This window comes from Toxorhynchites rutilus, chromosome 2 (assembly GCF_029784135.1).
Source record: "Toxorhynchites rutilus septentrionalis strain SRP chromosome 2, ASM2978413v1, whole genome shotgun sequence".
Taxonomy (NCBI): Eukaryota; Metazoa; Arthropoda; class Insecta; order Diptera; family Culicidae; genus Toxorhynchites; species Toxorhynchites rutilus.
The window spans coordinates 262,144,795-262,172,376 of NC_073745.1; the positions used below are offsets into that span (position 1 = coordinate 262,144,795).

Below are 27,582 nucleotides of genomic sequence, written 5' to 3' on the forward strand. Positions count from 1 at the left end.
AAATCCTCCTACGCATAATGTTCGAAAACAATGACAGAGTTACAGAACTTTTTTTTTGTTTCGGACTCTGTTGCTTCATACTGGCTCCACATTAAAAAGTACGCTACGGAAGACGATTCTGATGCTTTCATTTGAAAGATGAGAAAATTTAGTACAGGATATAGTAGTGGAACAACTAAATTAGTGAATTTTAATAACATTTTGGAAGTGAAACACTTAAAAGTTAATATTTTTTAATGTGTTATTATTGATTTTATCCTAAAAATTTATATTAAACTAGATTGTTTCAATCAATTAAAATGAAGTTTTTAAATCGCTCCACAATTTGTTCTTTGACGCACAACTTCTATCTTTCTTAATTTGGCTGCAAAATCGATATAAACAATTCCTGGTGAAAATTCAAGCAAAATCTTCAAAAATCACGATTTTTACCCCACTGTACATGTAATAGCCACTTAAACTACACCTTAACGTTGAAAGGTTACATTTCTTCATGAAATAAGTCATATTTGACATATGAAAAAAAATATTTTTTTTCAAACTGATATAATCGAGTCCAAAACTGTATATAATCGAATCACATATAATCGAGTCTGTATATAATCGAGTCCGACCTGTATTGCATTCTATTAGTCAAATAATTTCATTTGATACCAATATTGAAGGGATTGCAAAAATACATAGTCGACCATTTTGTGGCGGCGACCTTCTCGAAGTTATGTTGTTCATAGTGTAGTGTATTCTCTAAATCAAGCCATTCAGCCATTTTTTGCGGCGGCCAATTTGAATTTTTCAATATCATGGAATACGCAGTTTTATAATGACAGTAGAATTAAATGTGTGTTCCAAATTTCAGATCAATCATTCAACAGGACGGGGGTTTTCTATTAATGTGGGACAACCCAACAAACATTCAAACATACAAAGAAACAAGTCCAACTGAATGAAACCAATCAAAAAGTAATTAGTTGTTTGGGGACTGCGGCCATCTTGAAATTGGATTTTTCATTATCTGTTATGTTTTACTAGTCGGGAACTTTCTTTTGATACATTTTTGGGCAATTTTCATAAATAACTGTGTTCTACTAGTCAAGCCCTTTCATTTGATACCCATATTGATGGGGTTCTGAGAAAATATGTAATCCGCCATTTTGTAGTGGCCGCCATCTTGGATATGCATTTTTCATAAATAACTGAATTCTACTAGTCAATCCCTTTCTTTTGATACCCATATTAGCTATTCAATATAGAATTATTATACAAATTATTCAAAATTTCCGACAATCAAAAATAAAATACTCCGGATAATCAAGTCTAAAATTCCGGAGAATCGAATCTCCGGATAATCGAGTCTCCAGATAATCGAGTCCGACCTGTAATGATTTTTTTTTGGGAATAATATTACGCTTGCCAAAAATTTGGGTTTTGTTTTTCTAATTATTGATTGTATTGGTTTTTTGTTGTTTTCGTGGATTTGGACTAGAGGGCGCTATATTTTTTATATTTTTTCTAGAAAGCTGAGGATTTTTTGCATAGCATATCCAAAAATTAGAGATGTAATTTTTTTTCGTTTTTATGTTACGAATTTTCAAATTTAACCAATGGTTAAAAAATCAATTTTTGCCCAGTGGAGGCGATCTGGCGTAGTGGTAACATCCATGCCTCTCACGCTAAAGGTCACGAGTTCAATTCTCACTCCCGACATTCTTTCAAAAATGGAAGTAAAAAGTGACGAACCAGCCAAATGAGTTGAAAATCACTATAATACAGATAGATATATTACATTTACGCAAAATTTGGATTTTCGTTTTTGTTATTATTGATTGTTTTCCATTGATTTTATACCGTTCTGAATCATATTTCGGACAACATCATATTTCGGACACTTTGTTCTAAAATCTTGAACTGCTTAATTCACTGATGACATAACTATAAGATTAATATCATAATTGCTTCTTTAGAATAATTTCTTGGTTTCACTATCATTTCATATGAGAACTACATTTGAATTATAACATAATCGGCAAAAATCTGATAACACTACTCATTATCGTTTGTGTTTGACGTTTGCTTAGCGTGAGCACGTAGAATTTACCCGTTCATAAATATTTTATTTTCTCCCGTGTCTCATCAGTACTGTGATTGCTTGGTAAGTGTTTCGCAGTTGACTATAAATATAATAAAGTGTAATGTAATTTTTGTCCAAAAAATTACAAAATAAAGTGTCCGAAATTTGAATTCAATCTGTCCGAAATTTAGTGTCCGATTTAGTGTCCGAAGTTTCATTCTTATTCGCTTCAAGTAAAAAAATAAAAAAAATATAGCGCCCTCTAGCCCAAAGTCATGAAACAAGAAAAAAACAATACAATCTATAATTATGAGAACAAAACCCACATTTTTGGCGAACGTATCATTTTTTCCAGAAAAGACTAAGTAATTGACTTTAATTTGATGTATCGATCGTCTGAATCGGAAGTTATGAATTTTAGAAACAAGTTATTTTTGAGAAAAAGGCGTAGAATGCATTTTTCGGACCACCCAAAAATGGAAATGGGCACCTTAATGAATAAATAAACAAATACGAGTCTAGTACGTTTTGGGGAAAACTTGTACGCTTCATTTGTTCGGATTCCATGAATGAGATCGTTTTCTTCGATGTGGATGAGACGAAGGCGAGACATCGGTAGGCCTTGTTAGATTCTTGGCAGACCAAGGATTTAACCATCAAGTGTAGAATACACGCAGCATTTCTTTTCATTTCTATAAAAAACCGTATTCTTACTTCCAAAATATTTATCCGCACGAGAACCTAGAACGTTAGATAATAGTTGAGAGTTTTTTCCATCCTTATATCATCTGAAATAATGACTGTCCACTTACTATTATCGGGATTCAATATTCATAGGAAATGACAATTGATTTTCCAATGATGGGGCGTTATGGGTAAATAAAAATATAGTGATTGTTGAATTGTTCCATTTTAAACTCAATTGCGTCAAGTCTCGCAGCGAGCAGGGTTATAATCGAGCAGTCATTATCGATCATTTTCCACTACTCTGCTTCGCACATTTACAGACTTTATGCATTATCCCGATAGCAACTCGCTCGTCTAGACGAACAGAACACAAAAATCGTCTGGTTTGCGCCAGCCGCATCTCATCAGCCAGCGGGCGGAGAACAAACGACGTCTGGAGGAGTGAGCTTGGATTATTGGCAAAAATGTTCGGTCAGTTTGATGAATTTATTTTGGTAAATCAATTTGGTTTCACGAGGGCTTACTTAGTGCTACTTTTTATGATTGACGGTGGGGGATTTATTTGTTTGGAAAAAATACACTTCGTTTACTCGGTGCACCCTTTCTAGATATTAAAGGAAAGCAGTGTTATTCCGTCTAAGGTATTAAATGTAACTTATTGAATAATTCAAACGAATTGATCAATATTTAACATACGTGTTCCAGAATTACGGCATGTTGATTCTGACGTCAACGACATTCTAGCCTCCCGGTTTTTCCCGCATAGATCTTGAGCACTTACGATTTTCAGAGCGGTTTGTTCCGGAAAATTGTATCGCAATTTCGATTGGTATCAAACCAGAACCAACGATCGCAGAATCTCGAACGCGCAACGGCAGCCGTGAATTAGTGAACACATTCAAATGCCACATGTTGCAGGTGCGTGATCGTAGCTATAAACACACCAGCACTTTCCGGTTTGTGCATTCCGCAGATAATTGCAATTGGCTTCAGGGGCATGGTTGACTGGTATTGCAGTAATATGCATTAGAAAACAAGTGGAACCGCTGCTGTCGATGTCATGTTCGAATCAAGACCAGATGAAGACACGTTGAAGTGCACCTTGATGAATTCCGATTGTTGTTAGTTTGTAAGCTTCTTTGTAAACAAAGCTCTTGCTAGGAACTGCAAACTAAGGTCTGATGTCAATCAACGGATTGCTACACCCATTAGAACTCGTGCACACGATAATTATACACACATGAAACCAGTGTTCTTCGTTGATGCTAATCGGATCGGCAATTAGTTCAATTTACTTCCATAAACCTCCACTCATTGCATACATCGAACCACTAACTAAGTAGCACCGTTTGTGCTGCGACTAAACAAATTGCATCTGTAACGAGTTGGGAAACGCCACCAAGAAATTACTGATTTTATACGACAAACCTACAAATCTCGGCGAAAAATCAAATAATTGGCGAATTTAGAGAACCGACCATGTACATTTTGTTTATTGGTCCTAAAAAATGACCTGTGCAAAGTTTCAGTTAATGTTTCAGCATGATTTAGGGGGGCCTCAAAGTCCCCCCTTGGACGATTTTCGAGGATAAAAAAATCCAAACTTTGAGCGCTTTGAGGTACCCCTAAATAATTTCCGATTGAGCTAAAACTTGGCAAAGGTCATTTTTTGGGGCCAATAAACAAAATGTACATGGTCGGTTTTTGAAGGTATAGTAGACGAAAATAACGTTGTTGGCGACCTAGCCAACTGTTATGGGAAGCGCCACCAACTTTTATAGCAAAAGGCCGGAACTGAAACTCGTCACCACCACGGAATGTGGTAGCTAACTTGGCAATGGCACTGGGAGGGCCCGAACTGGAACTCTCACTTGGAAGGTTTGATCACTAATAATTCAAATCCTAGATTGGTTTTCATTTTATACCCTTCGAACAATTTGAGGTGGCCAATCGTATTCGCTGTTATATTTGTTTTTAACGGTTGCTTGGTATGATTTGTTTGGTTACCATAAGAACAAACATTACTGATGTGTTGTTTTAACTGTTGCGTAGCATTGGTTGTTTGGTTGGCATGGAGGCGAAATTCTAATTTGACATTCAACATAGTTTGCTTAGGTAATTTATTTCGTGCGCGAACAAAACGTGAAGAATTAAAAAAAAATTATGTTGTTGTTAAACGGTTTTATTGTGATGAAACATAATAATAATACATCTTGGATTTTCAGGATTATGGAATACGCAGTTTGATAATGACAGCAGAGTTGAAGATGTTAAAGAATTTCAAATCAATCGATCAACAGGAAGGGGGTTCAATTTCTATTAATGTGGAACAGTGTTACAGACAAAGTTACAAAGTTACAAAGTTACAAAGTTACAAAGTTACAAAGTTACAAAGTTACAAAGTTACAAAGTTACAAAGTTACAAAGTTACAAAGTTACAAAGTTACAAAGTTACAAAGTTACAAAGTTACAAAGTTACAAAGTTACAAAGTTACAAAGTTACAAAGTTACAAAGTTACAAAGTTACAAAGTTACAAAGTTACAAAGTTACAAAGTTACAAAGTTACAAAGTTACAAAGTTACAAAGTTACAAAGTTACAAAGTTACAAAGTTACAAAGTTACAAAGTTACAAAGTTACAAAGTTACAAAGTTACAAAGTTACAAAGTTACAAAGTTACAAAGTTACAAAGTTACAAAGTTGCAAAGTTACAAAGTTGCAAAGTTACAAAGTTACAAAGTTACAAAGTTGCAAAATTACAAAATTACAAAGTTACAAACGTACATACAAACGGGTGAAACTGAATAAAAAACAACTTCTTTCAATATTTTCGAAGCTTTCGTGGACTAACATTATTTTGGCTAACTTGACCTTTTTACAAAAATGTTTTTTTAACATTTGAATAATATTCTATTTAAAAATATAAATGAAGGGTCATCCATTAGCGACTTGACAGTTCTGTGTCTTCTTTGTATTTGTGTGAACGAATCCTTAAAACATTTTTTATGATCTGTCAATGTCAAAACGTTATTCAAAGTCAACATTTTCATCATGATGAAGTACCCGAGCGAGCAACGTTTAGTAATTATTAAGAACTAGCTGATCCGGTGAACTTAGTCCCGCCCAAATTAAAGTTTTCTTACTAAGTGAACGTTGATGTGTTTAATCCTCGAACCATTCGTTAATTGATCTTTAAATTTTTGAATGTGTTTGAATGCTTAGAACACGTCAAAACACGCGATATTTCACCTGAAAATCCATTTCACTTTCGAACAAAGATCAATTTCGTTAGCGAAAATATCGAATGAACTACGTAACGTTTATCATAATGTAATTGTAAAAGATATGGAAAATCTATTATCCGAATTTTCCAACCGTTACTATAAATTTTCGGCCGTAATAATAGTCCACCCAGCAGGCTGGGCATAGTTTAGTGACAAAATTTGAGTCTACATTTTCGCTGTTGGGTGTTCCTGCGCCAATGATCGCAGCTGCAATTGAATCCATCCGAAATGACCCAAATCAGTCTTTTGCACAGCGTTCTAAAGAATTAGGCATCTCCCAAAGTTTTGCGATAAGATATTGTGCTACATCTTTACAAGATCAATGGGTCACCTCGTTCATGCGATTTGACTCCATTGGCCTTCTTTTCATGGGGCTATGTCAACTCACTGGTCTGCAAGGCTCGGCAAAGTCATATTCAACTGAGGATAGTCAGGGGACTATGAAGCCATCGACCTTTGCATTCAATTGGAAATGAGTTTTTGCTTCTTCTAAGAGTTTGTGTAAAAACAAACCTCGTAAAAAAACCACACAAAAAAAACCGCGTAAAAAAACCTGGGTGTACTGAATCTCTAAATCCCTCAAATTTTTTTTTCAATATTTTTCACGATTTTTGTAGTAGGGGAAAAGGGGGGAATTTGGACCACCTAAGCAAATCGCCTAATATTTCCAAATCAATACGGTCTAAATAAAAAATGTCACATTGTATACTGAATAACACTTGTTTTCTCTCAATAAATAATGTTTAATCATTATATCAAGCTTCAATCTACCAAATATATCATAAAATAAAAGAGATGATTTTTGGACATTAAAATTTGATGCGGGGTGATTTGGACCGTCTGTGGGGTGATTTGGTCCAGTGTGTGTTTCATCGAAAAAATACATACTTAGGTTTATGCAAAGTATTTTGGGATAATGTTACAATCAGTAATAATGTTTTGGGATCGATACCAGGTGTCTAGGCCAGATTCCAGACTAGAAAAGTTGGATTGACACCATCTCGAATTCTGCATGAATCTTTTCACTGTTGGTCGAGCATTTTCAAACTCTTTTGATGCTTGGTCAAAGAAAATCCGTTCTCGATGGCCTGCTTTGCTCTTTCAAGCTCCTCCTTCTTCCAAAGTTGTCTGTCCATCCTTTTTTTGTAATTCAGCGGCATTTGGAATCAATTAGACCAAAGAAAAGTCTCAAACCTGTAGGACCAATTCACCCCACAGAAACCTGTCCATGGCACCCCACACAATATGCAAAAATTAAAATGCAATTAATTTCATTTATTGTTATCAAACTTACAGTTTCGCTACATCAAATTGTTCCTCTTCTGTAGGCGAACAGAACTTTACTGCACAATACACGAAAAGTTTGTTTAATTAGCGGGAAAAACCTTAAAACCATTCTCGGAAAACTCACATTTTTGACGATCAAAGTGCTTGCTGTGTTTATGCTACCGTTTCCCTCTACTTGTGAAGTTTTACCAAAGTTTTTTTACTTTAAGTACATACGGTTCAACAACAATTTACCATTTTTTACACGCCGTTCACGTCCTATGGTGAACCTCATTGGGGTTCAAAAAAATAGTCAAAATTTCTTATTTGGTACCCTATATGAGAGGCTTAGAATGAAAGGGGTGTAAGTGATTTGATCGATTTCTCTACATCGATTCTCTCTTTTGGTCATAACTTAGCTGCAAATTCATTCCCAGCTGTATTTGAAAATGTGGAAGATAGGTCAGAACCTCATCTATCGGATTGTATAGCAAACTTAAAGTGGAACGTTTTTGCAGTTGAGTTATTAACTAAATAAAAAGTTGATGAAGAGAAATCGATCAAGTCACTTACACCCCTTGCATTCTGAGCCCCTCATATAATATTTTCCACAGAGCGGGTGATCTGGTTTGGGGGCACATTTTACTTCCATAACCAACCAGGCCCTTTGAACTCAATATCTTTAAAAAACTGAATTTTATTCAAAACAAATTGACAAGTCTTTAATGAGAAATCCATTAGATATACAAATAAATATATTCCGCACCATTTTTGGCTGAAATTTCTGGGAAACCAGTTATTTACGTTGAGAATTGACATACTTATCGCGTTAGTCTAATCGAAGGACAGAACGTTTTCACTCGAGCCGCCAGGAGTTTTCCGCTATTCGGCGTTTATTTTTGTTCTCATCTTTCGATTACACACATCTCTCAATTTACAAGATCTTGTTTACCATCGCCTATTGGCCGCTGGCTGCTGAGAAGCGTTTATTTCCGTACCAAAACAAACACGCTGCTCATCCATCCTCATAAACTTCCCACTTCCATCATCACGTACCCACCGACCGGTTGATCACATTGAGCCGCAATCACTTTTGGGAAGTGTACTTCATTATTGTTCTCAACACATCGCTCAAACCCGGTTTTCACTCTCCGTTGACCGCTTCTGGTCATCAGCAGGCCACCCATTGATTGCGTTTTCCAACATCCACTCCGCGGATAGCTTTTCGGCGATTTTGTGCTTTTAACGTGAAACGGCGGGAGACGGCTCACAGCAGCAGACGGCGGCATACTCAATTTCTACTCGGATAAACAAGCTGGATTGACAACGGAGTCTCAGGTTTGTTGCGTTTACAACAAAATGTGGTTGGTTTGCCCTATTTCGAGATGGCAAACATGATCGTCATAGAATGTGATAAACACCAACGAACAGAGAACATCGTTAGTTGGCAATGACAAGTGTTGATGTGTATTTGAGGAACAACTTGTACAAAGAAATTTCTTTCATGCAAAGTGTAGAGATGAACAAAAACAAAACGGTGTTTGGTGATGAGGTACTGCTGTGTTGTAACGTTGTGTTTATACAATGTTCAATTTGTTTAACATTTTTCTAAAATTTAAAATTGATTACTACAAGATGACAATTGAGGTAGAATTATTAGTTGAAACAAAACACGATTTCCTACATACATTTTTAGGATCGAAGCAATCAATTTGATCGTTTATCGAAGGCAACAATATAAGTTTGTTTCTTACAGTTATTTTTACCAGTTTGTCTTTCTAGGCGGCATTCATCTTACAGGCAGTGGTCTACTGTTTCCAAAAGACAACGCATCGCGTGCATAAGTATTTTAAATCTAATTTGTATTTCAAGGCGCGGCTGAAGAATGTTTTCTGAGTAATTTGAGATATTCGATGATATTCGTGATGAGTCAGGAGAAATATTGCTGATTTAATCCATCTGACTGCTTTCAAGGTTTTCAGAAGTTTTGGACAATTCCAAAATTTGGCCAATTATTTCGAAAACCAGTATATTGAACTGTAAGAAACAGCTTTTAAGTTTTGGAAAACATGAGTTTCCAAAGAAACAATTGAAGTTTTCCTTAACATGTCCGTATTACCCCCCCTCTCCCCTACACCCAAACTAGCGTTGGCAGAAAATATTTCATCTTCGGCAGAAAAAATGCTTTTTCGTGAACTGAAGGGTGGAATGAGCAAATAAAAGCATCTGTTTCAAATGCTTTAAAATATTTGTATGTATGGGAACTGATCTCTCATCTCTCTTGGGATTGTGAACTGAAAAGTTTAAACCCTCTTAAAGCCAAAAAAAGAAGAAATATGGTATTTCTGAAACTCGAAAAACACGACCGATCTTCCTGAATCTTAATAACAACTAACTAACTTTTTTTTTTCTTTTCCTAATATATATACATTAGGGTGCCAATGAAAATGGTCATCTCGAATTTCAGAAAGATTTTTTTATCCCATTTGTTTATTTTTAGGCTCATTAGCACACAGAGCCGTATTTTCAATCGTTTACATGTCACATGTTTATCATATCTATAAGTAGCACATTACACAGTTGCCATTTTTCGGCGTAGAAGTATTTCTCCTATACCATTGCATATGGTACATTACAGTAGCCATTTAGGCGTAAGAGTATTTCTTCTGTTCTTCCATTATTCAGTTAGACCACCGGACAGCGGAGACAGTTGATATGATCATTGTTGTGTTATTAATAGAATAGCAGCCCGATGTTTCTTGCAGAACAGAGCAGTTGTATGGATGAATCGATCTTCATTCGACTGTGGATCGATCCCCATCGCTAATGATTGTTACGTGGACGCAGTTATTCTGTAACAACACAAAGATGGTCAATGAGGGCCTTGAGTTTTGAACACACGATCGATCGCTTACTAAGCGAACGCGTAACCAACGAGCTACGAGGCTACGAGGACCCCTAATTCCAAAAAGTTAACGCATAAAAAATGTTCACCTCCACGAAAAAACACCCTATGCAAAATATCAGCTCAATTGAACAATCGGAAAAACTCAAACTTTGACCGCTTTGCGTCACTCTCCCTTAAGTTCGATTGAGCTGAAATTTTGCATAGGGTGTTTTTTCGTGGTGACACCCTAATGTACATGTTCCTTACTTCTATAAGCTTCTCGAAATATGTTGAGTAAGCGAACTTGCGATAAGCTCGATCCTACACCAAAGCGTAAACAAAAACCCTATCGTAAAACTATACCTACGAATCATACGATCCGCAAAAGAATCGTGCAAGATAGATGTATATATTTAGGTTCGATTTTGGGCGTACAAAACCCGTCTGTTTCATGAGCTCGCTTCAATTGTACCCAAAAAAACCCAAGCGATGTCAACGGGGATCTATCGAAACAAGTCCGACTAGAATGCAAGGCTGTTTTACACGACTACGCTATCCACATAGCTACGGATGCTGTTGCATAAATGGGTGATAATATTACACTTCATCTATATATATTTTCTGCATTACTCAGGAATTAATCAAGCGAACGAAACCAAATTTGGCATGTGCAAGTTTTAGGGTGCAATAAATGTTTCTATGGTGGTTAGACACTCCTCCCTCCTCTCTAAGGGGTGGCTGCCATACAAATGAAACACAAATTTCTGTATAACTCGAAAACTAATCAAGTAAATGGAGCCAAATTTGGCATGCGAGGGTTTTTTTGGGTACGAGAAATGTTTCTATGATGGTATGACACCCCTCCCTCCTCTGGAATGGAGAGGGGATCCCATGAAAATGATACACATATTTCAACCAAACATGACAATTGAAAATTTTCAGAAAACTCTGAAAAAAAAACTGAAAAGTTCGAAAAATTCAATTCGCATATGTTCTACAATTACATATTGACAAGCGTTATTAGTCCATTTGATGTTTGCGCTTACGAAACTGATCTTCGTTCGAAAGTGGAAATGGATCCCAATGTGATAAAATGCACTCCTATTTCATTGTTCATCTATATAAATAAAAATGGATCGCCGAATGTGTTGATAAGAGCAAAACTCGAGAAAGGAATTGTCCGATTTAGGGCTGTCTTTATTCTATCATATTTTCTATATCAAACATTTATTCTATGTAACGGAGAAACATGTTATTTGCAAGTGGTTTAAAAATCTTGAACGAGAATTGTGTCTGAAAATAATCTGATTTTATAATGAAAAGTTTTGGTAGAAGTACTAGGAATTTTATAGTTAAAGGTTATTTTCAAGGGTAGATTAGAAGATCAATCAATGAACAGTTTGCGATTGGACCCATGATCGTGCGCCTAATAAGAAAACGTGGATGTGATAACGAAAAGTAAATTTTAGGTGAGACGATGTTTGCCGGGTCAGCTAGTTATAAAATGAATTGGGAAAGTGTTTTCTAAGAGTAAAAAGAAAAGCATGATGCATATATATCTATCTCGGTATGGGCTGTGTATGCGGCAAAGTATGCGAAAATCTTTAAGGGGGTATTCTAGTGTAGAGACACGCGTTTCGGACGTATTAAAGAATATTTATACTATGCATTAAATCATTATATGTTCATCTACCTTTTTGCAATAAAACAAAAATTGAACAGGGAAATAATATTCATAACTAGAATAGTTAAGAGCGTATGAAGTGAGGGGTTTCAAAAAAAATATGCCATGGCGTACACGATTTCAGCCCTTCTGGTTATCTGAAACAAAAAAATCGAACAGATTTTGAATCAGTAAAGATGTCGCTATCGCATGAACCTCGGATAAGTCAAAAACATATTTTTTGACGAAATGGCGGCCGTTTGAAAAACAAGATGCGGTTTAAAACGATTGTTCTTACGTTTTCTGATTTTTTTTTAAATGAAAAGTTTTAAAAATATAATGTTTTAGAGGTTCATGTGATAGAGAGATGCATGCAGATTGTATTCATATAAATTCGGCATGAATCTGTTCAGTAGAACTTGAGATATCGTGAACGCCAGTTTGAAAAATCTAGTTTCGAGAAAAACGCGTTTGAAGTTCATTGTTATGGCCGTATGAGGTTAGATACCGCATCACTAAAATGGCTCTAACTCGGTAAATAATAGGAATTTTGATACGTCCTTTGAAGGGTATATTCTTGAAAGCCAAAAGTACAGAAATATGAAGGAAAAAAATGATTTTTTTCAAATTTCTAGACTAGAATACTGCGTGCCTTTGTAATATGTCTCTTGTTTCGCTCGCTCATATTTATCTTATATTGCTATATCACATCTATATATTAGGCTGTCAAAAAAGTCCGGCGGTATTTTTTTTTAATTTTCATTTGTTCATAAAATTAGTTACAATGATCTGTTTTAAGTCAATATGCGCCGTTTAGTTCGATGACTTGTTCCCAACGAGATGCCAACTTCATAATACCCCTGTTATAGAAGCTCGCTTCCTTATTGGCAAAAAACTTATGACTACCTAGCTCGTTCGCCATGGACAAAAACAGGTGGTAGTCGCTTGGTGCAAGGTCCGGACTATACGGCGGATGCAAAAGAACCTCCCATCCGAGCTCCCGGAGCTTCTGGCGCGTCACCAAAGAAGTGTGTGGCCTGGCGTTGTCCTGATGGAAGACAATGCGGCCTCTGTTTATCAAAGATGGCCTCTTCTTCATGAGTGCTACCTTCAAGCGGTCCAGTTGTTGGCAGTACAGGTCCGAATTGAGCGTTTGGCCATAGAGAAGCAACTCATAATAGATTATTCCTTGACAATCCCACCAAACACACAGCAGAACCTTCCTGGCCGTTAATGAGGGCTTGGCCACCGTCTGAGCCGCTTCAGCGGGCTTCAACCACGACCGTTTGCGCTTCACGTTTTAATAAGTGACCCACTTTTTATCGCCAGTCATCATCCGCTTCAGAAACGGGTCGATTTTGTTGCGATTCAGCAGCGATTCACATGCGTCGATACGGTCAAAGATGTTTTTTTGCGTCAACGTGTGTGGCACCCATACATCGAGCTTCTTTGTGAATCCAAGCTTCTTCAAATGGTTAATAACGGTTTGATGACTTATCCCCAGCTCTTGGCCGATGCTACGGATGCTACTATGCCGGTCTTTCTCGACTAATTCAGCGATTTTGTCGCAATTTTCGACAACAGGCCTTCCGGAGCGTGGCGCATCTTCGACGACCTCTACACCAGAACGAAAACGTTGAAACCATCGTTGTGCGGTGGAAACAGAAACTGTATCGGGTCCATAAACTGCACAAATTTTTCTGGCAGCTTTAGATGCATTTTTGCCTTTGTCATAGTAGTACTGTAAAATATGTCGGATTTTCTCTTTATTTTGCTCCATATTTGCGACACTATAACTCACGAACGACTTAACCACACAAAACACTGTCAAGGACTATATTATAGCGCGCAAAAATACATTTCCAACAAGCTATAGTATGACTCGATACAATGAATACAACTAGAACTACGCGCTTATAACGACACCTCGCGGAAATACCGCAGGACTTTTTTGACAGCCTTATATTATTTTATTATAAATTGTTATATAGTTATTTATATTGTGTGGCTTTTTGAGAAAAAACATCTGCATAGTTCTACTCACAGAGGCTTTTCCCTATTTATAAACAGGGCTCATTGATGCTTAACGTTGTTGATCCAGTTGAAAATAAATTAAATAATAATAAAGAGAAATTATATCACAGTTCCAAACTATGAGTCCTGACTACTACTCGATTCTAATTCAATTAACAATGAAAACATCTGTTTTAGTGCACATAATGAAGCTTCCATTCGTGTTTTCGTTTAGAATAACAATCCAATAGAACCATTGCACCACCTAGATTAACAATTCAAACTTGAAACGGAAATGCTCGCAGCTATTAAATACAGGATATGCCGCGCGTTGATCGTATGCACTTTCTTCCCATTATCATCTCTTCACAGCGATCGTTATTCACTGGAACGAACGATTTCTGCACAAGCAATTGTATGTGGTTTGTCGGTTCGAGCAATATAAGTGCATAATATGATAGATACAGCGGAAACTGTATACGGAGACATTGGTACAAACATTATCCAATACCGTTTAAATGGTTGCGCAAAACGAATGGTGATGCGCTGCACATAGAAAACAACAATTCACTTTCAGAGGTAATGGCGGAAACTTCTGTTTCGTTTATTGTCATGAAATTAGTTTATTCGTTAGGGAAAAATAATAACCATGTTCATTGAGGTCAATTTGAATCAGTAAACCATTTGCTTATATCCTAAAATGAGTAACGAAAAATATTCAAAAGTATTGTTGAAGACATGGCCCGTGGTCGTGGTATTGTATCACAGCAAATATGCTATTAGAGGGTGTTGCGATCAAAATTTGGTCAAAGAAGGATGCGTGTAAATTCATTAATTTTTTCGTTCAAAATATTTTTTTTTTCTTTTTGAATTACAATTAGTATAAAATACAAAAAACAAACTCTGCCAAGCTTCCAGTTTACCGAGTCCGAATTGCCGGGCCTTTCGTTGAACTCCTACCATTAGATTCTGTACAGTTATCTCATCTACGTTGTTCGCCCCCGAAAGCCAATTTGCCTTGAACTGCTTCTTAAAGTTTTTGGATCTTGTTGAAGACAATGGCCTATTTTTTTTCTCAATTGCACGGGGCAGGATACCAAATCTGGCGGAACAATCGTGTTGCTTTGGGAAAGACAGACGTTGAAGTCGAGTACATTTAGTACATTCGAAGATATACATTTGTAATAATTATATTATATTATATTATAAAAATATTTTTCATTTCAGTCGGTTGTTTCGATTACTATTTCGCTTTCTACTTATTTATGGCGAACTGTCTCATGGCATGATAAACTAGAACAGTTCCAGCATTCACACGCGGAGAGCTAATTATCAACAACACAAGCGCCGCAAAATAAACATAACATTTTTACAGCCAGCTCGACAAACTTGGTGTGGCCCTTGAGGCTTCAAGTTGCCCTGTGTTTACTAACAAACCATGGCTACCAGACGTCATTACAGGCGGCAATGTTTTAGATATGTTTAGACTGAGATGAAGATAGCGCGGTCCGCGCGTGGATGAAATCCGATCCACTTGTAGAAGAGCAAAAAAACCGTTTGTTATGACTTTAATGCTCGTTCAACTGATTAAGGTGAATTCAACACTCGCCAAGAGACGACAGGGCGTCGCTGTGGTTCTCACATGTCCGGTTGCTGATGTGTTAACGGGAGACAACTTCTACTTCTCTACTTCTCCGAAGCATATTTCGAACCTACTCGGTTACCAACCGGCAAAACCTCGATCGACACGCTTAACACTTATTTACATGAATAACCGTAGCGGAACGCACTTCTCAAATACTTCCAAGCTTCTTTCAACAGAATACATTACTATGCCTATTGAGCACCCATCAGAATCCGTGTCCCCTAATCGCTGGCAGTTTCGGCTGGCGAATTTATTTCTTTGTTTTATGAACCACCCGCAAATAGCAGAGCACACGTGTTCTAATAATAACAGCACTCTAACCGGATCGAATGCTTTTCCCGTTCCAGCTGCTGCACCCCACAAATCACCCGGACGATCGCAGCACATAGGAGCGGCCCCAAAGCGTCCCCCACCTCCCCAACATCCGGCTTTCAATGGGTTGACACGAGTTCGAGGAATTTTCCGGACGGCGGGAAACAAAAGATAGTTTGTGTGACCGAAAAGCTTGGACCAACGGATTTGCATCGGTTGTTTTGCAGAGGTAAGAGACTGATCGGCAATCACAGGGAAAACACATGGCGGCATTGCGTTTTCCCCGGATGATATATTTCAAGTACACTCCATCTTCAGCCAATATCAAAGGCATACGTCGTTCGCGAACACTTCAAATCCGCTCATCGCCTACGCCAACATCGCAAAAACATCGGAAGGAGAATTTATTGCCTCCATCAATCAATCAATTAAAATATTTGCGGCTACTGCGCGTTCGCTTTGTCGGACTGAACGCCACCACTGACAGATTTTTCAGTAATTCCATCATATCCAACGAATTGAGAGCTGATTCCCGTGGCGGGAAAAAAATAAACACGCACTTTACGGCTTTCGCGTTCGGGGCTGGTAAATGTTATGTGATTTATTGACAGAAAGATGAGCCTTGGAATGGTAAACATAATCAAACATGGCATCCGAGAAATAGAGCGTTTGGTGATGGTTGAAGGGATGTATTTCTTTGATGCATTATTCAATTGCAAATTTGGCTATATTTTTTAAACTTGTTGTTGCACTAAACATACAAACACTTAATACATTTTCACCCTAATCGATCAACTTTATGTGTCCGGATTGAATGTATGAAATATAGATGTTGTGCAGAAAATAAATAAATTAGTATTATTGAAATTAAACAAAGTTTAAAATTGTCGATTGCTATTGCAAACGCATCGAATAATTTCTCTTAACTCATTGCTGATCATTGACTGACATTTTGTACATCACAGGGCCTACCTTCATTATGCATTTTCCGCAAACATTTGTTTCACATTTGAGCAATTACTGATGAATCGTTACATAAATTCGTATTCTATTTGATACGTCTTACGTTGATATGAATCTGTAGGAGTTCTGGTTACGATTTCTTATTTACTTGGTTGTTCACGGTCCACTCCAAAATCAACGGCAATATCTATTGCTTGTTTTTTTTTTGCTTCGCAATTATTTGTGTTTTCTATTTATTTAAGTGTATAGTTTCAACTTAGGTATTTTGCTAGCAGTTGTGTTGCTATAGATTCGTTGTCTGTGGTTACATCACTTCCGCAACTCGTGAATAGTTCCATGAGTCTGAGTAGAACATATTCAGAGAATACATAATATTTTCATCGTTTCCAGATAAGAATGGGAATTTATGATGTATTTACTATCTACTTTCTTGCTAACTGAAATTTGATTCCAAACTTATAAGACTTATTGGCATGTATTTTGTCAATCTACATCTTTCTGAGGAATATTTGGACCCTGATATGCTATTCCACGAAAATGAAATTTTCAAATTATTTGCTTCCTACCATACCTCCATACTTTGTGCATAAAAATTGCACTGATGACATCTAATTTCTCTTGAGATAAGCTGCAATCGGTCCCCAGCTCTTTTTTTTAACTTCTACTGAGGATGTTCTTAGGGGCTGTCCACATACCACGTGGACAACTTTAGGGGAGTAGGGGGTATGAGAAACTCCACGCTTGTCCACGGAAAGTGAGGAGGGGGTACAGACTTAATCCACGTGGACAGGAAGAACAAATATATCTTTTCAATACAATCAACTATAGAAGAAGGGTGGTAAAGACGGACACCTTAAGTAAAGTTGATTTTTGTTGTGAATTTCACGAAAAATATAAAGCTACATCACCACAAATTGATAGTCTAGGTCTCTTTTTATAATAAAATTTGTCTCTGAGGCAGAAATTTTGCAAAATGAATGTATCCGGCATCTTTGAAAAAATAAGATTGAGTCGGGAAAGACGGACACTTGGCGGGAAAGATGAAAACCTGGGGTGGGAAGCATGGACTCTAACTAAAAATTCAACTTTATGTACTTTTTAAGTTTGGGAGGTCTTCAAAAAGGCCTCAAAAATGATCGAACAAAAAGGCTCGACTAAAATCACCTAGAAGGGCATGTAATTTTTTACATTTCTTCATGTCTAAAATAGCTTCCGGCATTCGGAATGACAAATTCGGATTACGTTTCAAAAACCGCTCTGCTGATTCATTCATGATGTCTGGTTGCAATTGCATACGTAGTTAGTGGGCACATGTTAAAAAAAGAAGGAGGAAATAATCAAATTGTTTTCAAAACAAAATTCCTTTCTCTTCAGTGGAGTGTCCGTCTTACCCGACTTGATTTTTTTCGTCAATATTTCTGGAGTAAAAATGAGGAAACTTCACCGCTGATTCGATAAACTGGAAGAGAAGTGATGTTAAAACACTCACGTAGCGAAAAATACCACAAAAAATTACTCGATAACTCGATTTCTACAGACGAGAACTTACATCCAGCTGCTCTTTGTAGATTACTTTTTGGTTGTTATTTATAAATTTTATAAGTGTCAAATGTATTGTTAAATTGTATTGCAAGTTTGTACATCATTCAAATCTTTCATATATATATAAATATATATATATATATATATATATATATATATATATATATATATATATATATATATATATATATATATATATATATATATATATATATATATATATATATATATATTTAAAAAAAATATATTTAAAAGAAAATAGTATATAAAGATTTTTGGGGCCGGGGAAGGTTTTCATGATAGTTTGAGACCCCTCTCCCCACTCTAAGGGGGGCTGCCATCACATCAAACACAAATTTCTACATTACTCGAGAATTAAAGGGTGTGTCACATCAAATTGCATCACGGAAAAAACGCTGTAGAAATTTAATTTTTAGGAATTATATTTTCAGCTTTCGCTTATAATCAGATAAGAGTGTATAGCTCACGTTGGCCATGCTTCACTGTCAATTTTTCGGAAATTTGGAAAAATGTCGTCGAACGAAAAAGAGCGTCGTGAATTAATCCTGTACACTCATTTCGAGAATCCGGAGTTGTCACATCGGGACATCGGTAAGATGCTGGGAATCGTCCAATCCACGGTCAGCAGAGTACTAAAATGATACTTCGTGAACCTAACCATCGACCGGAAGGTGAAGAACAAAAATGGATGCTCCGTCAGTGAAAAAAGATCACAAGCGCGTAGTTAAGCAGTTTAGACGTGATCCGAGAAGTTCGGTCCGGGATGTCGCCAATAAGCTGAATTTGTCAAGTTCATTCGTCCAGCGGACCAAGCAGCGGGAGGACCTGCGTACATACAAGGTTCAGAAGCTCCTAACCGCGACGAAAGGCAAAACATGGTGGGGAAGACGCGAGCCCGGAAGCTGTACACCGAAATGCTGACGAAGCCGCATTGCCTGGTAATGGACGACGAAACCTACGTCAAAGCGGACTTTCGTCAGCTGCCGGGCCTGTTGTTCTTCTCCGCAGAGGACAAATTCAGCGTTCCGGAGGAGATTCGCAAGCAGGAACTATCCAAGTTTGCCAAAAAGTACATGGTGTGGCAAGCGATCTGCTCTTGCGGAAAGCGGAGCGCCCCCTTCGTGATGACCGGCACGGTAAACGGGCAGGTTTACCTTAAGGAGTGCCTACAGAAGCACTTACTACCACTATTGAAGCAGCACGAGGGCCCGACCATCTTCTGGCCGGATCTCGCTTCGTGCCACTATTCAAAGGACGTGTTGGAGTGGTACGAAGCCAACGGGGTCACCTTCGTGCCAAAGGAAATGAACCCGCCCAACGCGCCGGAGCTTCGCCCAATAGAGAAATATTTGGCGATTATGAAGCAGGCCCTCCGGAAGAACCCAAAAGTTGTCAAATCGGAGGCGGACTTCAAGCGAAAATGGATTTCTGTTCAAAAAAAACTACAACCTGACGTTGTACAGAACCTTATGGACGGGGTAAAGAGGAAGGTGCGAGCATACGGGCTTGGGCTCGAAGTATGAATAAAAAGAAAATGCCAAAAGTTGTTTAATAGTTTTTATTTTACTGTCTAAAATTTTCAAAAGGATCGGTCTACTGGACGAATTTCTACAGCGTTTTTTCCGTGATGCAATTTGATGTGACACACTAAATTAGGCATCTGGAAGTTTTAGGGTCAAGGGTCAAGGGTTTTGAGGGTCAAGCAAACGAAACAAAATTTAGTATATGAAGGTTTTAGGGTGCGATAAATGTTTTTACGGTGGTTAGATACTCCTCCCCCTCTCTTAGGTGGGGCTGCCATACAAATGAAACATTCTGCATTACTCGAGAAGTAATCAAGCAAATGAAACCAAATTAGGCATATAGAGGTTTAGGGGTGCAATAAATATTTCTATGGTGGTAAGACACTCCACCCCCCTCTCTAAGGTAGGGGCTGCCATACAAATGAAACACAAATTTCTACATTACTCGAAAATCAATCAATCAAATGCAACCAATTTAGGCATCTGGAGGTTTTAGGGTGCAATAAATGTTTCTATGGAAGTTAGAAACTCCACCCCCCTCTCTAGGGGGGTGGCTTGAGGGGTGTCTGCCGTACAAATGAAACACAAATTTCTGCATTACTCGAGAATTAATCAAGCAAATTAAACGAAATTTGGCATGTGGAGGTTTTAGGATGCAATAAATGTTTCCATGGTGGTTCGACACTCCTCCCCCTCTCTTAGGGTGGACTGTCATACAAATGAAAAACAAATTTCTGCATAACTCAAAAACTAATCGAGCAAATGGAGTCAAATTCGGCATGTGAAGATTTTAGGGGGCACAAAACGTTTCTATGGTGAATAGACACTCCTCCCCCCTCTCTAAGGGGAGTAGAGGTGAGGGGTCTGTCTTTATTCTAGCATATTTTCTGTATCAAACATTTATTTCATGTAACGAGAATGAACGAGAATTGTGTCTGAAAACAATCTGATATTACAATGATGAGTTTTGGTAGAAGTACTAGGAATTTTTTTGTAAAAGGTAAATTCAACGGGGTCGATTAGAAGATCAATCAATGTTCTGCGATTGGACCCATAAACTTGCGCTCAGTATGAAAACGTGAATGTTTGAAGGTATTGATTACCAAAAACAAATTTTAGGTGCCTTTCCCACCGTGTCCATCTTCCTCGACTTTCCCCTACATTCTAAATTAAATAAAATCTGTTACACTTTCAAGAATATCAAAACTGTATTTATCAATAAACGGATTGAGTCGACTGTCCAGTCAAACGTTCATATTTTTTTTTTGATCAAACTTTCATAGTTACGGAGTATGCATAGACACCCATAACCCAAAACTATTAAAAGTATTTGTAGAAGTTATGAAGCAACTTAAAACTTTGTGTTTTTATGGGTTTTTAATAGTTTTCCAAAAATGCATGATACACTGTATAGTTTTTATTCCTATTCTATTATATTCTACTATTCTTCCTTGACATCACACTTTCTATGAATCAGATGGAAGCGAAATAATCAGGTAGATTGGATTGTTCTTGGCAATATGCTTTTAAAATCTATAGAAACTTTGAAGGTAAACCAAAAACGGTTTATTTTTCCTTGCAATGTCCTTCGTCTACAACGTATACACACATAAAACTAAAAATATGTACGAATGATATCCCTGAACTAGAAATTTGTAGCTTGAAAATGCTGTATTTTTTAACTTCATGTCATCATTTATATCAAAGCTACGGTTTTGTCTCAAATACCGATCACTTAATTTTAGAAACCTAATTCATTGAACATCAATGTTATTTTGATACCTATAAATGTTGTTATACGGAAAGGTTTACCCTAAATAATATCGGGGTTTTCATTATCCAATTATTCATAACATTGATGTTCAGTAAATTTAATTTTAAAATGAGGTGTTCGGAATTTGAGTCTGTTCGGAACCTGAGTCAAAACGGTACAGCGTTCCGAAATCACATAAAAATGTTGACCCTTTACTCCTCAATCCTTTGTTAAATGTAGATCTATAGATATCAGTGCTTGCTTCCTAGTTTATCTTTTCTTTCCTTGAAATTATTTTTCATTTATAAAAACTAATTTCTGTATGAAAAATTGTTCTATTCGTTTGTGTGCGCTTCAAAATCTCGAAAAGTACGGCACTGATGGAGCTTATATTATGACACGATATACAACCCACTTCAAGGATTATTGTTGCTACTGAAAAACATCTCAGGAAGCTTTACTATTTCCAGATGGAATAAGCACACTTTTGAAATAGAGCTGTGAACGCAAATGTACTTTCTAGTATTGAATGTGTATTCTATGTGATAGCAACATATTTTTTAGAAGTGTTTAAGAAATCGTGAACTAAAATTGTATCTGATATCTATTTTTATTCGATCGGTGATACTCAAAATCAATCTTTGGAATTGTGTGGTTTATATTCGGATGCGAATCGTTCAACTGTATATTGCGCGTTTCCGTGTGGGAAAACCAAATAGTCTTTATTTCTTTGCAGATAAAAAAAGAACAAAATAATTTAAGTATTTTAAATTAAACTCATATGAAACATATGCTTTGTTTTGCTACTCATTTCTCTGTCATAAAACCTGAATGTGCCACAGCAAAGCGTGCCACACCAAAGCAAAGTGACAGGGTACAGCTAGTAAAATTTGAAACAAAATAAACTTGAATAGAATTAAAATATAATTTATGCGCAATCCAGTTATTTCATCAATTATTCTAGTAAAATAAAGAAAAATGTCCACGTGAACAACAGGGGGAGGGCTTTTTCCCGTACTTTTTCTGTCCACGTGGTATGTGGACAGTCCCTTAGATGATTCATAAAAACTATCAACGAAAATGCAATACTAAAATGCAATGCGGTGGGAATGATTGTATTTGAAGATTTTTCTTAATTCTGCCGTCGACGATGTCTTCTGCCGTGATGCTGGTTCCTGGAGGGATTTCAAACTTCTTTCGTCGCTTTCGTGTGCCGCCCTCATCAACTATCTCTCGTTTCGAGTTGAGGATTTTTGTTCTGGTGAACTTGGAACATGTGAGATGCTCTCTAGTAGCGGGTTTACATTAATCGGATAAATGCCCCTTTTCTTGAATCCCGAAATCAAGTTGATCTTTTGATTATCTTCGAGGTTTTCAATTAGCGGCTTAAGCAGTCCTTGAAAATGTGTCTTCTGCAAAGTTGTCGCTAAGAAGATGCTTTTCTCCTTATTCGTGAGAATTCCAATTCCTCTACATAGGTCCGAAAAAAATCACGTCTAGGGGCGGTGTAATGAGCGTTGAACTTGGAAAACTGTTACTAATTGTGGGTGCAACTTAGTTGTATATGTTCAATGTTATGCTTGACCCTATTCTAACCCCGATTCAAATGAGAAATTATATAGAAAATGTTGAAATTTCCATGCAAAACGTTCAAAACAACACGATCAAAAACAACGATGATACATCTAGACAAATGAGAATTATTTATGAAATATTGAACCTTGTAGCAGTTCTGTATAATGGTTAGCATGAGATTTTCTGTTATTTGATGGCTATTTACACATCAAACTTTGATGTACTATAAAACAATAACTATTTGAACTACATTTATGTATTGTTATTATTTATCATTGCCTTCTCAGTTTTCGCGACAAAATTGTTGGAGTAGATCTTACGCTTCAGGTTTGTCCAGAAATTCTCGATGGAACGCAGATGCGGGTTCACCGACCTGGGTACCACATCGATATTCTGTCGCTCCATATCCTCTAACGATCGCTTCGAGCAGTGGGCCACGCCAGATCCGGCTAGAAAACCGCGTCTTCGCCCTTATGGTATTTCTTGATGAACGACGCAGCTTCCCGTGTGCACTTCGTACTATGAATTTCCCCGTTCACGGCCAGTCCGGAGCTAAAGAAGAGCGGCTTTGACATCCCCTTCTCGCTGATTGTCAGTAACAGCAGTGAAAAAAAACTTCTTTCGTGGGGAAAGTAAAATACGAAGTGCCCTGCCAGTCGTTGCCATCCAAGGTGAGATACGTCTCGAAGTGCATCACCACCGCCACGTCGCTATTCGCCGGGAAAATCGACTTGACCATTCAGCCGCTGCGTCATTGCCTGCAGTTCCGAGACCAGTAAACGGGACTTCCGTTTGCCGACATGTATACCCATGTTCGCCAAGTACTTTTTCACTGTTTGGCCGGTTGCACCGACCTCCTGGCCAAGCGCACGCAGCGATGTAGCCACTTTTCCCTCGATCTTCCTCTTCAGCATCCTTTGGAGCTTCTTGTCGCTCAGGGTTGTCGGCCGTCCGGAACCAGGCTTTCTTTCGGTACTCTGATTGTGGTCCAATAGTGCAAAGATGTTGTAGTTGCCGGAACGGACGTATTCGGCATCCACAAAGTCCCGAACGATGTTCGTTTTCGACGCAGCAGGAATCGTTCTTTGAACGCGCACATTTCTGAACGGAGTAGCATCACTGTTTCCGCCAATACGGTTAGAGGTCGACTGATTGAGTTGTCAATTTTTTTCTGCTGACTCATGGGTTACTATGATTGATGCTGCATGGGTAGCTTCGTCAGTGCGTGTGAAGGTAAACCCATGAAAAAGCCGCAATTTTTGTCCATTTTTTCAATGCAAACGTTGTTTCGAAAGTCTACAGTGCATGAAATCATATGGTCATGATGTACGATAGGGATTACGGGTGGTCAGACTTATTCCCTACATTTAATGGGTGAGACATAAATAGCGGGACTAAGTTCATATCACGTTTTTCGCTTGGACAGCATCCACAATCAGAGGTGGCTACACGATGAACAGTTTGCCAAAAGTGGTTGCTTTTGTAAAAAAGCACCGTGAGATTGGTGATATCGTGTTCTGGCTGGACCTGGATATCTGTAATGAATTAAAAAGTTCCAATTTTGAAGCATAATATTGCAAACAATTATGTTGTTTGGTATAATAATTATTGATACGACGACATAGATGGTCCTAACATTTATTTTGACGTAGGATTACGTCTTTCGAGAACATATTGGGGTACAAATTGAAAATCGGGCACATAACAAAGCGGAAACCACATTTTATGATGGATTGATGAAATCTTTGTGTCAATCGATTTCGGCACTCCATAACAATTTTTTATATTGAAGAAAATAATATATACATTGAAACTAACTATCGAACAATTGAGAAATCTCGACCCCTATCCTAACGGAAATACCCACCTCTGATTGGTCGAAATTAACGACACATGCGGCGGGTCCCTAACAGAGACATCAAAACCAAGCTGCCTGGGGGGAATCGGCATTGTAAATACATGAAAGTACTGGGAACTTTTGTTCCCACCGAAAAGTGTCCCCTAACAGAAACACCAAAATCAAGGTGCCCGGGGGAAATCGGCCTTGGAAATATATGCAAGTCGGGGGCATTTTTATATTGCAAGTAAGGTGAGTGATACGATTAATTCTAGAAAATAAAATTTAATTTTGGAACTTTAATGTTGGTTGCTTCGTGAAACTTCATATCAATGACCGATCGTGTATTGTGAAAAATTTAGCACAAGTGTAAGCGCAAAATTGTATATGGTAGCAGTTGTGTTAAAAATGACTTGATATATAAAACGATTTATTTCAATTTTCATGAACAAAAACCAAGGTGTGGCCAAGTTCATTTTCACCCAAGGAAAGTTTATACGGTGAAAAAAATTGGAAAAATGAAGAAATTTTAGAAAAAGTGATTTCTAATATGCTCTACATATAGTATTAGGTTTTGTTAGTCCAATTAAAATTCGCATTGGGTTGAATAAACACTCAGAAAGTTAAAATTATAAAAGAAAATTACCTTTTCCATTTCAGATATGGTTTCTCTATATTAAAGTGACATGTTTTTACTGATGATAAAAATTGATAATTGTGTCGAGTATTGGTAATTATCTTATATTTCATTGGTGAGTTTTTTTTTTCTTTATTTCATCCATACATAAGATTAGAGGCATCTCGTCTAGGATCACAGAGGGCGATTTTCATCATATCTCGTTCCACTTCGGTATCTTTCATCTGATACGCACCATACAACGAATGTTTACCATCCTTCTCGGTAATCCATCACCACTCGGTAAAGACTGGTGGAGTGAACAACATGACCCAATAACCAAACAAAACAAAGCCTTTTTCAGGACCACCAAATCATTGTCAAAGAGTTTAACGATGGAATTCTTCAAACATATACAAAATCAACAGATAGCCTATCGGAATCCTCCATCAACTATGCGGTCGTGTTTCGGACACAACCCTCCTGTGACTTTTTTTAGCTCTAGCTCAGGTTCTGTTTCTAGGCTTTCAACCCAAACATAGATATTATGTGACTTCTTCAGATGCTTATCAAAGTCTCCAAAGTCTGATCATTTTACTTTAGGTAAGATTTATCCCGGAGATATATTACTGAAGAAAGTAAGTAATGTGTTCCAGTTTCCGAAATAATTTGACTGAATTTGGATTTCTTAGTTTATTTAGCTCAACTCAATAATCAATAGGAGAACATAGTGAGTAAAATAAGTTTAGGCATCGAGTCTAATCTGTGTACGTTACATTTAATGACGAATACCAGTGATAGAGATCTTTTTGTGTACGAATTCTACATTTTCAATGGTTTTAACTTCAATATTTCCTGAATCGGGTTTATCTCATTTGTTCACTTTGGGTTGTACAAAAGACAACTATAAATGTGAAGACCGTAATGCGTTTTCCTAGCACGGAATAGACCGATTTTCTAGTCCGTGTTAGAAGCTTGCGGTCTACACATGAGGGAAATCAGAAGCTCTACTCTCAACGCCATTTTAAAATATTAAATATAGGAATTTTTTATTATATTGCAGTATTGCATATATCAGATTGCTAGCGAGGGTCCAAATCGATTCATGCAAAAATATTATGAGTCCATCATAAAATGCCTGCGCAAAACTCAGCGCTCAAAATTAAATGATTTTCGTGGCGCAATCGATGTTTTTTTTTTGTTTTATTTTTTCCTCCATATATGCTCCCGGAAAAGTATCCTACGTCTAAACGTGCCGATGGTTCATTTGGATATTTTCGAAGCGAAATGGCCATTCACGAATGTATGAGCATTTTTGGAATCCACATTCTCTGTGCTTTCGTAGGAAATGATAAAGTGTTATTTAACTATTGTCACGCGAACAGATGGCGCAGACTTTTGCATATTTTTGCCTTAGATCGAACATGAGAAAGCAAGGGATCACGCTACATAAGAGTATCAAAAAGAGATGATTCTCATTCTGATTGATTCAAATATTAATGACATAAAGTCATAACTTTTTAAACAATCTGTAGATTCTGTAAAAGATCCAAAAAAATCATGTGGAAGTTTTAGGAGGCAAGAAACGTTTCTATGGTGAATAGACTCTCCTCCCCCCTCTCTAAGAGAGGCTGCCATACAAATGAAACACAAATGTCCGCATAACTCGAAAGCTAATCAAGCAAATAGAGCCAAATTTGGCATGTGAAGGTTTTAGGTGCAATAAATGTTTCTATGGTGGTTAGAAACTCCTCCCCCTCTCTAAGGGGGGTTTGGTTGCATAACTCGAGAACTAATCAACCAAATTGAACCAAAATTTTATTATATTTTTATTGTTTAATGCAATAAATATTTTTATGGTGATTAGACACACCTAACCCCTCTCTAAAGGCAAGGGGACTGCCATACAAATGAAACACAAACTTCTG

General features: G+C 37.3%; 1 protein-coding gene across 2 annotated transcripts in view; it reads left to right on the plus strand.

Moving 5' to 3' along the window:
* Nucleotides 1-27,582, plus strand: part of LOC129769596 (putative phospholipase B-like lamina ancestor) — a 59,421-nt gene that overhangs the window by 16,235 nt on the left and 15,604 nt on the right. The window contains exon 2 of one of the 2 annotated variants that reach the window (XM_055771964.1): nucleotides 15,860-16,053. The exons of the other annotated variant lie outside the window; for it this stretch is intronic. The gene's annotated coding sequence lies outside the window, so the exon portion shown is untranslated. The remainder of the gene's footprint in view (nucleotides 1-15,859; nucleotides 16,054-27,582) is intronic. 2 annotated transcript variants of the gene reach the window in all.